Here is a 17,643-nt window from a genome sequence, read left to right on the forward strand (position 1 = left end):
ACGTTGCCTTCTGTATGGCATGTATGCTTTGATGCTTTCTGATGTGAGACCGTATTCAAAATGTGGCGTATGGCATGAACTAGATTATTTTTTGCTGTTCACACCCTGTAGTCTTGCTGTCAGGTGTTACAGCTGTGGTGTCAGAAAAATGTAAAGGAGTGTTTAACTAGCAAGCAGACTTAATATGTAAAATTATGATTGCCTGTGTCAGTGCTGTTGTGGTTTGTTTCAACAAATTCCTTCCAGTGGAGCTCTGAAAGTTTGCATGCAACTTCCAGTGGGCGGAGCCTAAGCTTTTTGATGAAATCAAATTTTCTCCTCACATTTTAAATAAATGTTCATATCTCTGAAACTGTAAGGGTTACTAAAGAAATGTAAACATCACATTATTCAGCACAAACTATTTTTATACTGGCAGTATTTTTTATATTCCAAGTCTTAAGCTGGATGTTAAGTCACAGTAAACACAGTACGTGTTAAATTTATAATAGTTTGTAAACTGTTTGCAATCTGTCAGCAACCAGTCAATTTACACACACACTGTCAGCAAACATTTGTTCATCCAGTTGAGAGCTTTCTCTTGAGACTAAGCAGTTCTGCCTATGCTAATAGATTGATGAGATATTTAGACAAATGTAACATTTTTAACACTGTGTTATATATGTGTGTCTGTGAGTGTGTGTGTGTGTGTGTGTATATATATATATGTGTATATATATATATATATATATATATATATATATATATATATATATATATATATATATATATATGGACAGCAATTAATATCACTTTACCTACACTAGGTAGAAGTCAAATATCAATGTAGCTATGTTTGTCATTGTGTAAGCTTTACCATGGAATATTTTATTACTTTCTGTGTAGTTTGGTTTGGAATTACTAATGCAAATATAAGCAAGCAATATTTGATGCCTAGAGGCATCAGTAGGATGCAACTGCAGCAACACCTGGAAATGTCATTACGGTGCAATGAGTTAAATGCTGCAGAACTATAATTCTGTAATGTCAGAGGTTTATGCAGATGCCATAATGGGTGCACACCCATTTTATTCTGCTATATACCTAGATTCATTGCATTACCTAGAGTTTTCTTATCCTTTCCATGTTCTTGTCCTTTACTTCTCACTTGCTGCCTAATGTTTTGTACCCTAATTTGTCTTGCTTTCATTCTCCAGATCATTTTCATGGCTTCTGATCTTGGTAACTTGCATTCCCTGTTCTCTCTAAGTTGGTATAAAACCTTAAAGTTCGATGTTTTGTTCTTAGAAAGTCTTAAGGGTCTTTGTTTCTTTCCCCCTGCATCTACATATTTATATTTAGACTTGGCTCACTTGTATAGGATTTGCCTACCTGGCATTGTATGCAGTATCCTTTTTGTACTTTACTTATGTAACGTAATATGGTTACACTTCACTTCTTTGATCTGTGTAGTGTAGTGCAGATTGTATAAAAGGCAGTTTTGTATAAATGGCTGAGTGCTTGCCAGATTAGCTAACAAAAGTATGTGCCTTTTTGGTAGGGATGAGAGATGGTGTGTGTTGGTTTTGGAGTAGGGGTATGATAAGGAGATATATTTAATGTATAAGCAAGTGTGTGTATATTAGGGTTGGAGTAAGAGTCTGGTAAGGAAGTAGATTAAGTTTCTGTGCAAGTGTTTGCAGGTGAGAGTAAGGTTGAGGTAAGGGAATAGATTTAGTGTGTGTGTGTGTGTGTGTGTGTGTGTGTGTGTGTGTGTGTGTGTGTGTGTGTGTGTGTGTGTGTGTGTGTGTGTGTGTGTGTGTGTGTGTGTGTGCATGCATGCTTGGTGAGTGTACAAGCTGTTGTGTGTAGTGATAGTGTTACGGGAAAAGGTCCCCCTGCTCACCTTAGTAATGCATACTAACTCTAACTCTGCACTATACCTTAAAAACTCTTTCCATAACACTGCCACTGTTTAGTTGAATTTGAGCTGAATTTTGATAGGGCTATGGTTTGTAGATCAGAAAAAGAAATCTGTTCCCTTAATCATTGTACAGAGTTTATTTGTGTTGTCCTTATTAATGATTGGCATGCTTTGTTTGGTCTTGTGTATCAATCATTTAACATGTTGACCATTTGTGGTATCATGTTACCCTATATGCTTATATATAGCATTTACAGATGGATATAGTTCCAGCATTACATAATTGTGATCTGTGCAGTAAAACATGCATCTGTTCCTCTAGCCTTTCATTCCTTCTGTCCTTGCAGTAACTTGAATGTTACTTTGCCTTTTCTAATGAGGATGCAGAGAATAAATGTTTGCAGGGTAGGTCTTTGCAAGCATTAAAACTGATGTCCAACAGCCTGCATCTTGAATACAGTGCTCTGTACTGTGAGTTTAAAAAAAGTGATAAAGCATTCACATCTGTTCCTAGTAGCATACAAATTATCTGAAAAGTGCAACCAAAGCAGTCTTTAAGGATTTTATTTATGGTCTGCTAAGCAGTAGTTGGGTTATCACAATTTATTTTTAATATGCAGAATAATGTGCACTATTAGTCCCAAAGTACATTACTCTACATTTGCTGATCCTGAATTTAATTCGATTGTCTGCTGACTGTTACCAAAGTTTGTACAAATAATTTTCAAAACATTACTTGCCTTATTTTTGTGAAGCCTCTGATCCACTTTTACAGGTAACAGTAAATCTGGTACAACATACATTATGGGAACCAGTTACTGATGCAGCAGAAGTTTTAAAGAAATGAGCCCAGCCAGCACTTATCCTGTGGAACTCCACATACGATGGGGGAGGACTTTGAATATTTGATGCACTTTGTGAAATACTGATGCACTATTTTTTTTATAAAGTGTATAATGTATGGGAAGTATCCACAGGCAACATCTGCCAGAGTACCCAGATTCCAGAGTTCCACAGATGTTTTTTTTCCCTCGGCACACCATGATGTAAGGCTTTGTCTTGCATAAAAAGCATACTTTGCCCACACTACATTCAGTTCTTTACCACATGTGGAACCTGTTTGTTGAAAGAGTTCACATTGCTCAGTCTGGCCTGTTAGCCTCAAGAGTACCAGTTCATAGAGATCTTCAAAAACTATATGACCTGCAAATGCCAGATCCTGTACGGAGATTAAATATTTTAATTGTCTGCTTAAACTGTTAAACTTGGACAGGTTTTTCAGTGACAAAACACATTGGTGTAGAGAAGCCTTTCTGTATGCTACTTTGGTGAAAGAATGCTGGAGGCTCTCTTGCAAGCTTCAGAGACAAAGTAATCCATCACTGATTTGAGGGAGTGGTTACTTCACCAAGGTGGGGGGAGAAAGTAAGGAGCATAGCAATAAAAGAATATTTCTAGGAGGAGACTGAGATACTGCTGCCTTCCTGAGAGACTCAGACGTTTGAGCTGCAAGAACCTTGCATGTTTCGGGGCCTTCATATGTTTTCCTCCATGTACAGTGTACATTTGCTTTGTATGACTTAAATTGCCAAAAAGGCGCTCTAGTTTTGTTTATTACATTTGTTTACTGGGTTGTGTCCAACTGGGCCAGAAGCCCATTTTCAGCAGAGGCCCGGGAAGAAAAGCTCCACATGCAGTAACCAAGCTTACAATAATAATATTATTATAATACAGTAGTCAGTACAGAGTACAAACAAAAGTGTACACAAGTATACAAAGTATTAAGTACAAGACATTGTAAACTTGTATAGAGTACTAATTACGAAGAAAGTGTGCACAAAAAATTCAGAGATAGTATGCATATACTTTGCTGTTTGGCAGAGCTTGGAACAGGTCCACACCCAAAAGTAATGTCAGTTTTCCTAACCGTGTCAGACCATGAACAGTTGTAATCAGTAAACAAGAATTTAGATAGTGGTAGAAGATTTGAGAGAGAACAAGTCTGCTGTACAGCATTACGTATGAGAACAGCTGTAGAGCATTCAATGAAAAGTTGCTGTAGAGTTTCAGCAGCCCTGTCAAGGGTGCAAACAACGAAGAGGAGGAAGACGTGATTTGTTAGCATTCAGTGGCAAATGAGCCAATGAATTCTGTTAAAGAAAGTCTACTAATTCTGAAACCTATCCTAACAATTGTTTTAGGTGACAGAACAGTCCTCTATTATTGAGTCCTCTCACTGTATCAATTCAAGAAATGGGCATCCATTATTTGGCTATACCAGAGTTTACAAACTTCTGATAAGGTGAATAAAGTAATGCACCAATGTAGCAATCTCATTAGAATCACTCTGAGATGAAGGGATGCATAAGTTTGAACTAGGTTGTTGACCACCCAGGGTCTTTATAAGCCTAGCTGTGCAACTCAGTCCAGTTTTGTCCTCCAGTACATTGGGCACCTGTATGGTGGGGTATGTTAGTAATGGGATAGCTAAGGGTTTTGTGTATGTGTGTGTTTGGGGAGGGGGGGGAACTGTTAGTTTGGGATTAGTCAACTTACTGTTGAACTCTGTTCATCAGATACACTGAGTCAGACCAGGGGCAAATTTATGGTTTCCTATCCACTGATCATGATTTCTCATGAAAAGAGTCATAAATGAACTGCATTTCACATGGATTTGGGATCCAGTGAGATGCATACCTGTCTCTCCAGCATGTTTTATTTATTTTGCAGGCAAAGTTCAGGTCCTTGGATCTAGCTCTCCTAGTGTTTGTTTTTCTAGATGTGCAAGAGGTTTGTCAGAGATGGAAATTTGGATGCCTTATATGCCAGGCAACGATCACCTGACAGTAACCTGTAGGAAACTGAGTAAAGAAGACAGGGCCTTAAAGCAATCTGTGTAAGACAAAGGGTAGTCATACCCTGGATTTTGCTGGTGAGAAATATTTGGTGTTTCAACTTTTGCAGGTGCTTGGTTAGGTACATGCCAAGGCGTACATTGTATTTGATGATGGGTCTGATAAGGGTTGAGTACCATAGTACTGTAAATTCCTTGGGCCTAGATGCCATACCCATGTTTGAGTTGGGCAACATAGAATGAATTTCTTACTGTCTTTGCTACATGTTGGTCAAAGGCCAAATTACTATCAGCGTTTGTTCCCAAATCCCTAAATACCAGGTCAACTGTTAGGGATGTTTTATCAATGGAGTAATTAGTTTGGGTGCTATAATGCATTTCTTTCTGAGTTTTAATCTGTGACTCTAGCAGCAGTCATTTGTGTCATTGGTGGAATCTTTGATAGATCACAGTTTAGTTATCTGTGAACTTGGGGAGCCAGAGGCCTTTGAGATTAGCCGTGACTTCTGAGAAAAGATGCCAAACAGGAGTGGGCTCAATCCAGAGCCCTGAGGTACTACACTGGTGACTGGTGCCCTGGTGGAAGTGGTCTCACCAATTATGATGACTACTCTCCTGTGAGTTGGCTAGCAATTGAGTTATGTAGGGGTTTATATCTAGTTCTGAGAGTTTGTCACCAATACCTGAGTTGGTGTATTGTATTATATGTTTGACTGGGTCAAGGTAGGTGGTATGCACAATGTTTACCTCATCCATAGCCTTGCTGACCATCTTGAAGTCTACCAGGCTGAGTAGGCAAGACATTCCCTTGACAGAGCCAAAATGGGATGGGTCCAGTGTCTGTAGGTAGCCATTGTCTTTGATTTCCATGATTCATTCCATGGCTTTGCATACTAGACTAGTCAGACTGATGGGTCTATAGTTTCCAGGGCCGGTTTATGGTCCACCCTTGTGGAGAGGAAATGACCATTGTGGCCCTCCAGTCACTTGATATGTAAATTGCTTTGAGGGTGTAGTTGATCAAATACCTGAAGTTATCTTGCTAAGTCATGCTTGAGACTGTTTAGGAGGCAACCTGGTATATTGTTGGGGCCCATTGAAGCAGTGTTTTTGGCTTGGCGAGAGCTGTCCGTCCTGCTCCCTGTTGATAGTTGTGGGAGGGGAGGATATGTTGGAAAGGATTTTACATTGAGATAGAGGGGATGGATGAAGCTAGAGCTGAATTTATCAGCCAGAAGACTTGCTGTGTCGCCCTGAATAGTGAAGGTTATGCCCTTTACCACCAATTTTGCACACTGTGTACTACCTTTAAGGTTCCTGATGTAGCTGAAGAAGACTTTGAGCAGTTTGTGTTTCCTAGTCTGTAGAGGGATAATTGGAATCCAAACACCCTATTTGTGGGAGCCTGAGCACCGCAGGTAGGTTCAGGTTAAACTTGTGAGCTTTGTTGGTCATAGTGTGACCTGTAGCTGGCCAGGACATGGTACGGAACCTTATCTATGGAGACCAGGATGTGAATGAACTCTAGGGCATCATCCTGTTGCTTAACCTGGAGTTGTATTTGTTTCTAACGTGAAGCAAGACGCCTTCCACCTTTAGCCCCTGTGTTGTTGGTCTACGCGTGTGGAAGGTACTCTAACCTTGCACTGCTGGAGTACTTTCTGTGGCTTAAAACAAAGTCTCTGTAACAACATAGATGTCTACATTCTCGAGAGTGAGGAGAGCTTGTAGGCTGAAGAGTTTCTTGTCAAGGTGCTACTGCTTAATGCTGAGAGGCAAGATTGTTTTTATTTATTTATTTTTTGCCATGATAATAGTTTTGACCTTTTGACATTGAATAAAGGCTCTAAGGGGGGTGGATAAAGTCTTAGCCAATATGCAGAAGCTTGAGGAAGGGGCAAGTGCACTTCATCCTTCGAAAAACAATGTGGTCTGTTAACCATGTCCTCCCATACTGATAGTTATTGGATCCCACTGGAGTGACACCAGAAAATAACCCACTTGTTAAAATCAATCATTTTCTATCCATAATGTGGCATTATCCTAAGTGAAGGTAAAATGCTGCTAAATGTAAGGCACATACCAGTTTGTGACGCACATTCAGAGAGATCCATAATGTTGCTTTTCATATAGTCCAGTGAGATACGCCTCAGGTCATTTACACCCATACGGACCATGATAGAATCATATTGGTACATGTGGTGCACTGACTTGAATGCATATGTGATATTATGGATCCTAGCTCCATTTAGGCAATTAACCATTATCCTCTTGTTCAGTCTGGTGAGGGGGTGTTTGCTTGCCTTATTGACTTTGTTCTTTGGGGACCACTGGGTATACGCTTATGTGTGATGTTAGGTGCTTTTGACATGTGCTTTCCTGACTGCTGAGGATAGGTGTATAGGTGTTGCAGTTAGATGGTTTTGATTGACTTTTAGGTTTGGAAAGAGATTTTTTTTAAGTGCCTCTGCATAAGAAGGGGTGTGTGTGTGTGTGTGTGTGTGTGTGTGTGTGTGTGTGTGTGTGTGTGTGTGTGTGTGTGTGTGTGTGTGTGTGTGTGTGTGTGTGTGTGTGTGTGTGTGTGTGTAGTATGTGGTGAGTGGTATGTGTGTAGAATGTAGTGTCTTGTTGACATTTAGCCTCTTAAGGAAGTTATGTGGTCATCTCTCACATACTGTCAGTTTCTCTAAGGATTAAAAGGTTGTCAGAGCGCATGTGATTGCTACATTGTCTCAGGATGCCCATATCTTTCTTCCAAATGGAAGTGCCCTTGCCACGCTCCAACTTAAACCCCTCGCCACCTCATTCCACCTTGCACTGACTCCTCCAACTACCTCTACTATTACTTCATCTCACCCAAAACAATCCCTCCCCTACCAAAAATCTAATTTTCTCTCTAATATCTATTGTACTATACTGTCCAATCTCAAATATACTATTACCTCCCCATGCATAATATTTTCCTAACCTACTGATGGCTAGTAGCTATATATTTTGAAATGTTAAACCTACAATTGAGTTTATAATAAAAATATTCACTTTATGTAAATGTTGAAATTTCTGTATTGAATTATGTCTCTTCATTTTTGTAACATTGCGTTAAGCCACTTGCAAATATCATGGAGCTTATCTGTAAATATTTAATTAGCTGTATGAACTATGTCGTTTTGTAACATGTGAAATGCAACTCAGTTATTGCGGAGCTTTTCTCCCAGGGCCTCCAATGAAAACGGGCTCTTCTTGGCCCAGTGGAATTCCCCAGTCATTAAAATTAAATAATAAATAAATATCTACCAAGCTGGCCACATACTTTAGGGCAATGCATATCTGTGTTGTCAGGACCTGTATTATTGTTGGTCTGCTATGGTTTAGAGACTTGGTTTTTCGGGAGATCACTGGTGTGGTATCTGGGATTAAGGCTAACCTGCAGGTAGCGTTATTATGATCTGTTAGTGCTGTTCAACATGCTGACTAGCTACCCTAAGATTAGCTCCGCTCAAAGCCGTACTGTGTCATAAGTTAGTCCTAAGTACCAGCTTTACCTAAACTTCACAGTCTGTGTTTGCTACTATACAGGGCACTGCAGATCACTGCTGAGTGGTGAGCAGCCCTGTGTAAATCCATCTACTTTATAGCCACAGGGAAAAAAATCAAAAAGCAACTCCTACACCCTCTGGCCAGTTAACAACTGCACTTTGAGCTCACTGGAGGGCTTCACAACTCTGAGAAAACAGGCAAGCACCTTCTGCCACAAGATGGATGACTGTGGAAACTCTGGAAATTCTTAATGTAAAAGTAACTCTCAAGTGCTGACAAATGCCAAACAGGCAAGTCCTTGGCTAGATCGCCCTTCTGGAAGGCAAATTTAAATCAAGGCAGATCAGTAAGTAAACCAACAGACAGACTAGCTTATTTTTCAGATAAACAAGTGCTAAAATGCTTTGACAGTACCGTAAAACAGTAGTAGTCCTTTAAATTAGTAAGTGTAGGTGCAAAAATACAGTAAAGTTCCTTAAGTGAAAGCACATTGGATTCACAGGTAAGGTTGCCAAGTTTTGCTGAGCTCTGTGGAAATCAGCTTAGCAATAAACAACTATACTCAGATAGACCAGACCTACTACTACCAGTAGATGATTAAATGCGGTCCTCTTAATGTAAAAACAGACTTAAGTGTACTAAGTACAGTGCTATCCCAGTAATTTAAACAGGTCTATATCATATAATCGAACTGTGATAAGTCCGAACACCACAATATCAAACTGATAACTCCGAAACGTAATTAGTCCGAACACTCAAAACTTCGAAAAACGGCACTCCGAAACGCCAGCTTTACACACGTACTATAAAATAACAACACACAAACGCTCCACACAATTACTAATGTGGGGGGCTATTTTCCCCACCCCCTTACTTAAATATACCAACTCTGAGATTCCACCACAGTGGAGACTTCATGCATATGTCAGTGAGTACAGAAGGGCCAGCCATAACCGTTCGGAGTTCTGATCTTCGAAGTTTTGAGTGTTCGGACTAATTACATTTCGGAGTATTCAGTTCGATATTGTGGTATTCAGACTTCTCACAGTTCAACATTATGATATAAATCCATTTAAACAGCTAGTTGTTACTGCTAATAAGGTGATTTAAGGCAAGTTTAACCAATGGCAAGGTGAAATAAGACACTACAAGTATACAATGCCAAGCAGTGTAAATTGCACTAAAGAGAATTTAGTGTTTCTCGAGAGCAATCCTGATTGGATGGGTGGGCACTCAGTTGATCGGATCTGTGGAAAATAGGAGGGAAGAATTTAAATAGCTGTGAAAGAGGAGGGGAACTTTGGTAGTCAGGTTGCTATAAGGGGCATTAATAGAGACGCTGGCTATTTTTTAAAACGCAGCAAAAAAGGGGAGGGAAAGAGGGTTGGGGAAACCACAGCATGTGATTAATTTATCTGGGCTAGAGATAATCAACAGCTAGATTCCTTTGTTTAAAGATGTAACCAGAGAGGTCACAGTAGCCACACACTAGCTAAAATACATAGTAATATATAGAATTAGGAAACCAAGAGCATTACAATCAAAAGTAGAGCTGATACAAACCCTGTCTGTAAAGTATTTTTTCTAAAGAACAAAAATAATTGGCTTATAGTTAAAACAGAACAATTAATTGTTACAAGACAGAGATTCACTTATCTGGTGTAGAGATGCTGGGCAGCTAGATTCTTTTGTTTTAAAGATTTAACCAGGAAGTGCTCATAAAGCAGGGAGGTTACAATAGCCCTCTTGCCAGAGAGAGACATTTCTGCTAAAAATGATGATCTCAAACCTGTAGGAATCTATCCAGTAGTAATCGCTCAATTTCAGGTGAATCAAAATGCAGTATGAAAATAAGGATGAAAGAAAATTGCCAGGGTGTAACAAACCTATACCACCATTTTCAACCGTATTAAAAACAATGGATCTGCGAACAGGGTTTAACCAAGACTCCACTGCACACCCCCCCCCCCCCAAAAAAAAGTTTTTCTTTGTAACAGAAAGCAAAGCAGATCCCTTTGTTTTGGGGATACAAGAAGTGTAGCTATGTAAATTAAAATTGCAAGTAAACAGCTTCATGTTAAATACGTTTTTAGAGAAGATTCAAATAAATTGCTTCCAGAAAGCTGTTTTGTCAGAAATTTTTCCAAATATCTCATTCCAGTATGCAATGACAAACTGCTCTGTACTAGATGGTATGCACAAAACATTGTTACCTTGTGAATAAAAAGCCCCTAAAGTGACCAGTCCAACACATTTGGCAAACTTTAATTGCAGTCTTGCAATAACATCCTTTGCAATTTGTTATGAATAGCTGTGAAAATCTTACCATCCTCTGTAAATCAACATCATCATTGTTCTGTTAATGTCAAATGTTTGGCTCCCCTCCACTAAACCATATTAATCTATGAGTTTTGACAACACCTTTCCCATTCTTTTACCTGTTGTCAACATAAACACTTTATAATCATGGTTTAAAACTGAAATGGGCATATTTGAAGCTGAGTTTGGTAAGTCTTTACAGTCTTGGAGTATTACAGCCACCCACAGCTTTCTTCCAGGATGTTGGTGCTTTCCCTTCTTTTAAAATATTGGTAGACAAAACTTTCCAGATCTTTATTACTTTCTTCCCTCCTAATTTCCAAACTTACACAGGAATTACATCTTTTCCTAGATACTTTCCTACAGATTGATTATACGTCAGTTTTTTTCTCATCTCTTCCCATCTTAACTACTAATTGTTAAGCCTCATCTACCTCCAACCTTGGCATACGCAAGTTTTCCATAAATATTTCTATTTGCACATTTATTTCCTCATTTCTTGCAACTTTTATAGAAAGTTTAATAACCTTTCTGAAATCTTCAATACTTCTACAGTATCTCGGATTATTTTTTTTTTTGTTATTTTTCTTGTTATAGGCTACTTAAGTTTGACAGCAACCCTTTGTACTTTCTGTTGCCAAAGTCATCGTGCTAAAAATTTTTGTGCTCGAGTCATCAAAAACAGTTGCTTAACAGCAGTCTTTCTAAACTCCTGCATATTAACCAGATACTCTTTAGCACTGCGGTTGCTCCTGTTCTTTTACAGTGAGATTCCCCTTATTCTGCAATACTTTAAACTTTCCCCTCTAAATAATTTTTGGTGGTACTTAACCATATCTCTTTTCTACCCTATTTTTTAAATTACACTTTTGATTTTGTCATACTCACTAGCTGTAACTTCTGAAGAAATGTCTGTCTTCTTTAATAACACTTGAAGAATTTAATTACCCATTCCTTAATTTCCTCTCTTAACAGGTAATTGAGGAAGCACCTTTGTCCCATTTTTGTCATTACATTGCATGTTTATCTAGTTTTTGGCACATGATCTGAAATAGTTACTGAATGTGTATCAAAGCATCAGTTTAAATGCACATGTTCTTGTGAAATAAAATTTCTGTGTAGTCTAGCCCAGTTGTTATACCCTGGGAAATATGTAGATTGAGTTCATACTAATGAATTCACATTTTCCATAGCAAATATTTTTATAAATTTCTTCAGAAGTGTACCCTCTTGTTATATTTTCCCTTCTAGGTCCCCCAGTTACATACTCACTGTTGCAGATCAAGTTCCATTCCCTGCTGAAAGTTTATAATTTCTCCCCAAATTTTCTTAAGCTCAATAATAACAGTTTTAGGTTGAAAATAAATAAATACCAGCATAATCCTCCCTTGCCAGTAGCCCTTTCTACAATTATCTTTTTTCTTCTTCTGTCATTAGTGAGGCTCCCCTGGCAATTAGTATAAGTACTCCCTCTTTTCCTTTGTCCCTGATATTGTGCTGAATATCCATCAGTCACATGATCATTTCTTTCCAAATATGTCTCCTGTAGCATTGCTGTTTGTACTGTGCATTTCTTAATGTAATTCAATATTCCTTACCTTTTTGACTGTACCTGTGAGGCCATTCACATTCCAAAATATGGATATTGTAGCAATTATGATAAGTTATTATCCCCACCCATTATAAGTGTTTTTAAATGTCTTTTTCCAGCCTTTGTGTTGCATGTACCCACTAATGTTTGTCAGGTCAATCCTTTATACTTCCCCCGCCCCCAGAACACCGCTATAACCTATTAACTTGAAACAAACACGCACAACATATGTACATCTGAACTCTCCCAATAACAATTGTCCCAAATCGACATCTTGTTATTACCTTTTTTGTTTTTAAATTTGCCTGCTAATAGCAATTAATCATGACAAAAAAACACCACAAAATAACCATTCATAAGAATAGCCTTGTGTACAACCGTAAACTTGTTAAAAGATTAAGGTAAAGCATCAAAACTTGGAACAGAATGTACATTAACTAAAGCAGTATCCCTATTCATTTCCTTCATTGTGCTAACTTTAAAAAATGTTTTACCTTCTGCTCAGAGGCATTCTATCTTCCTATGTGGTAGAATAAGTTGCAAGGTTTTTGTCTGTAGAATAAATGGATGGGTGGGCATGGTTTTTTGCTTGATGAGCTTTCAGTGGATACTGCATGTACACTGAAATGTACAAATTATGCTGTAGATGATTCATCAAGTGCTGAAGTGTTAGGGTTGTTTTAAGAAGGCTGATATCACTTGGAACAGTGTCTTGTAGGGTATGTTAGAGGCATGTTAATGCTCCAGTGACACTAACCAATGATGCTGTTTATTTGGAAAACAAAAATTAAACTAGGTCTTCATTTACAGCGTGTATACAAACTTCCTCCTCCTAGTAGCAGAAAGAGCTGCATTACAATTGAGGATAGACTGATAATGCTTCTGCTGACAGAACTGCTTTATCAGTGAAAGAAAGTTTGTTTTAACTTGGAGACCTTCAAAGTAAATTGATCCTGCTCTTCATGTATATAAAGAAGGAATTCCTGTATGGAGGGACATAAACATATTCACTGGAATGGACTACTTTCTTTTTACCTATTCCCCCTAGGTAGCAGGTTTCACATTAGTCTTCCTAACTGACAGGATAACTTAACTTGGGGGGGGGGGATGAATTCATTGTTTCAAGCATTCCATTAAGATTATCTAGTGGAATTTTCAGAAGCCCAAATGCAGTTTGCTGTACAAACACCACCTTAGCAAGTATAACGGACATTTACATGTGAAGATTTATCACTGTTAAACAAGGCACTACATTGGGCTCTGAAGTTTTTACTTCATTTCATACAGCAAAGTTTTCATATGGCAGCTTGGTTTTCGAAGATGCCATACTTAGTTTCATTGAGACCCTTTTGCAGAATATACTTCTGATTCCGCATGGCTCAACACCTTTTTCAGTTTTCATTGCTTAGTAGTGGCAAGGATAATAGAACTGTTTCATCACATAAAACAGACAGTTGTACTTAAGGCTGGTCTTGAGTGAAATGGCACCCTAGGCAGAGGGCCTTATGAAGCACCTCTCCTGCTGCCCACTTGCTGTTTCTCACCTACATTATCAGGTGTCTGTCTGCCCCCCCACCCCCACCCCCCCGACCCGGCCTGCCCATGCCATCCAGATTACTTTTTTCTTCCTTTTCTCACAGTTCCGCATTTTCTCCAGTTTTTCCTATGTTCATTCCTTCAACACATCTTAGCTGGACTGCACTCTAATAAATGTGGAGAAATCAACTGCAGAAATCAACTGCATTAAGCTGGAGATCTGAGGACTGCTAGGCCCCATAAGCCATGGGAGGGGGTGGTTCTAGATGCCTGGAGGTGCACCTTAGAGTTTGTTAAAAAGTCTTGCATCCAGTGATTTCCTGAATAAAAATCCTGATAAAGGAAAGAAATTCACTTGTATTCTAAAACTAACTGTGCCTTTTTCCAGCATCCTTTCAACACTCCCTAACTTAACAGGACTGTACTGTAATAACTGTGAAGCAAATAATTGCATTAAGCTGGAGGTTTGGTGGCTGCTAGGCCAGATGAGCCATAGAAATCTAGTTGCTCTGTGGTATATTTTTAGAGTTTTTTTAAAGAAACCTTTTCATCCAGTGATGGCTTGAACAAAAATCACAGTTAAGGAACAAAATTCAGTCTTATTCTTCAGCATAAGTTTTTATTGAAATGATGCAGGAAAAAGCAAACTGAGCAAGACTACACTGTAATACTGTAGAAGAAATAACTGAATTTTATTTTATTTCACATTTGTTAACCGGGTTAGTCCAGCTGAGTTTGCAAACAAACCCATTTTCAGTGGAGACCCAAGGGGAAAAGCCCCAGCAAGTATAAGTAAAAAATAATGTGATAATGTACAAATTTTAATAATCACAATGCAAAATTGTAAAAAAAGAAAAGGTTATTAACTATTTGCATTACATTGATAGTAAACAACCCATTTTCAGTGGAGACCCAAGGGGAAAGAGCCCCAGCAAACATAAGCAAAGATAAACATACAGGACAAAAACTATTAATAACTACACTGCAAATACGAAATTAATTATAAAGAGAAAAACAAAAAAAAAATTATAAACCTTAAGGGTTGCACTGATAGTAGTGGACTAAAATTTACTACATACGAGAGTAAAAAAAAGATAATCATTGTTCAAAAGAAGGACAATGTATAGACACTGATAGGAAGCGGGGGGGGGGGGGGAGATGTAGTGTGGAGAATAGGAGGGGGCTATAGTAGTAGAGCTGAGGGATTACGAGGTTAGTTTAAGCAGAAGTTACTAACAGAAAAAGTTAGGAGATCCAACAGGTTATACAGTGGGAGAGCCGACTACGTGTGGTCAAAGCAACAGCATAATTCCAAGTTTAGTAGGTGGGATTTAAGCTCCTTTTTAAAACAAGGAAAGGTTGGTTGGATCTAATGTGGAGAAGGAGTTTGTTCCAATTTAGTGAGACAGTGTTTGTAAAGTAGTTTGCCAATATTCCTTTTGGGTTTACAAACTGAGAGAAGGTGCTAATCAGCACTTTGGGGAGGCCAGGGAGGAAGGGTAGGGAGTAACATGGGAGGCAAGAGCAGGGCAGGCAGAGGGGTTGTTGAGTATGGAAAAGGCAGTGTGGAGTTGCAGTTGTAGGAGAAGGTGCGGAAATTCCAGCCACTGAAGTTTGTTTAGTGAAAGGTAGTGATGTGAAGAATGTGATTGGTTTAGAATAAATCTAGCAGTTTTCTATGTTCGTTCCAGTTTCTGCATTGAGGTAGTTTGGATATTGGTAAGGATGGCGGACGCGTATAGAAGACTGGGTAAGAGAAATGCCTGAGCAAGAGTGCATTTAGTGGCAGTAGTGAGGAAAATTTTGTTCCTATAAAGTTTTTGGTGGGTTTTTTGATAGCCTGTTGTATGTGCAAGTCAAATTTTAGTTGGTCATCAATTATTACCCTAAGGATTTTGGTGTGTTAGGTAGGGGAGATAGTGGTGCCATCTAGGAGGAAAGAGAAAAATTGGATTTAAGGTGAGAGTGAGGTAGGAAGAGAAGTTGAGTTTTCTTAGGGTTAAGGATTAGTCAATTGTTTCTGAGCCATTTTTCAACAGAGGTAAAGGAATTCTGTGCTGGTGTGTGTAGTTTAGAGATAGTATTGGAGATAGATAAGAGAGTAGAGTCATCTGCGTATTGCATTACAGATGAGAGACTGCAGGATGAATGTAGGTTATTGGTAAAAATGTTGAAAAGGAGCGGTCCAAGTATGGAGCCTTGGGGTACTCCTTTTTGAACAGCAAGGAAGGGTGAGAACGCCTGTTGCCATTTAACAGCTTGTTTTCTGCCAGTAAGGTAGGATGGGAACCGGCCAAGAGGAGGAGAGAGAGGTTTAGGTCTGAGAGTTTAAGAAGGCTGGGATGAGAGACTGTACCGAAGGCTTTAGAGAGATCAAGGAATAGACAGGAGATGAGGAGGTTCTTGTCCCCTTGCTCCTGCAACCTTTTGAGTAAGGGATAGTAAGGCAGTTGAGGTACTGTGTTTAGGGCGGAAACCATGTTGCTTGGGGGAAGAGGAGATTTTCGTGAATGAGATAGGACAGTAGTTGAGTGTGCATACATTTTTCAAGGATCTTGGAGAGCGGTGAGAGAATAGCGATTTGGTCTGTAGTTAGAGGGTTCTACAGAGTTGTCACCTTTTGTACAGAGAAATGGTATAGAAGGATTTCTGTATTTCTGGTACAGTAGATTCCTGAATGGAGTGGTTGATTAAGATAGATACAGGATAGGCAATAGAGTCAGCAGCAATTTTCAGAAATTGAGGGGGGGTATCAGTGGAGGGAAAGCGTGGTTTTAGTTTAAGAAGCAGGGATTTGATATATTTAGTAGAAACGAGCAGCAAGGTAAAAGGCTGAGAGACAGAGGAGCATAGAGGTTTAGGGGGAGGTGAGGGTGACGCAGAAGATTTGGGATGAGCAGAGTTACCAGAGGGTAGGAGTTTAGAGATGCTGTCTATGAGGTGTTTGTTGAGTAAGTCTGCAGTTTCTGAGGGAGAGTGATAGGGGAAAGGGTAAGGGATGGTAGGAGAACCAGTGGTGGAGCAGGGAGTTGAATTTTTTTTTGGGGGGCCATTTGGGTGAGAGCTGTGAAATTTGGTGAAATATTAGCGTTTATCCAAAATAATGCGTTTTTTATATGATTTCTGAGTTGCTTATAACCTTGAAGAAAGGTGGGAGTTTTAGTGGTTTGGCATTTTTCCATAGAGCATCTCTTTCATGCATTAAAGCACGAGTAGCTTTGGAGAGCCAGGGTGCAAAATTAGATTTGGTTCTGATTTTCGAGTTGGGGCAAGAGAGTTTAGTACAGCAAGGAAAATGTGGTTGAATTTAGTAACAGTATTATTGAGCGGGAGAGTTTTTAGGAAAGACCTGATGGCAGAGAGTCTACAGTTAAAGGTTTCAGGGGAAAAGTTCGTTTCCTACAATCTCTGTAGAGATGGACATTAGAGAGATGAGGAGAGTGCCTTAAGATAGAGAGAGGAGAATGGTCACTAACAGAGTCAGGGAAGGTAGAAGGGTTACAGTAGCTGTTGGGAGAGTTGGTCAATATCAGTCAATTGTGAAACCAGTAGCGTATTTACTGTAGTGGATAAGGGGTAGTGATCAGTTGTGAGAATCCATACAGGTTTATGAAATGTTGGGGTGAGTGACCAATAAGGGAGTTCCAATCTATATTAACATCATCCGAGAATTATGGTTTCATAGGGGATGGAGGTGTTTAACCAGGAGAGTATATATTCAAGGATAGGGATGTTTTTACCTGGAGGATATAGCTAGAGGCAGTGGCAAACTTCCTATGGTTATTGATGCGGCAGTCTAGGAGCAATAGTTCAGCAGGGGAGAAGCTAGGCAGAGTACTGTCTATAGGTGTTAGCATCAGTGAGAGAGAGTACAAGATAGCCACCCCACCACCTTTTTTGGGT

The 17,643-nt window shown here is 39.2% G+C and overlaps 1 protein-coding gene across 1 annotated transcript in view; it reads left to right on the forward strand.

Moving 5' to 3' along the window:
- The window catches only part of PRPF38A (pre-mRNA processing factor 38A), a 437,126-nt gene that overhangs the window by 256,971 nt on the left and 162,512 nt on the right, over positions 1-17,643 (forward strand). The window lies entirely within an intron of this gene.

The sequence above is a fragment of the Protopterus annectens genome, chromosome 10.part0, assembly GCF_019279795.1.
Source record: "Protopterus annectens isolate FY-2018-M chromosome 10.part0, PAN1.0, whole genome shotgun sequence".
NCBI lineage: Eukaryota > Metazoa > Chordata > Ceratodontiformes > Protopteridae > Protopterus > Protopterus annectens.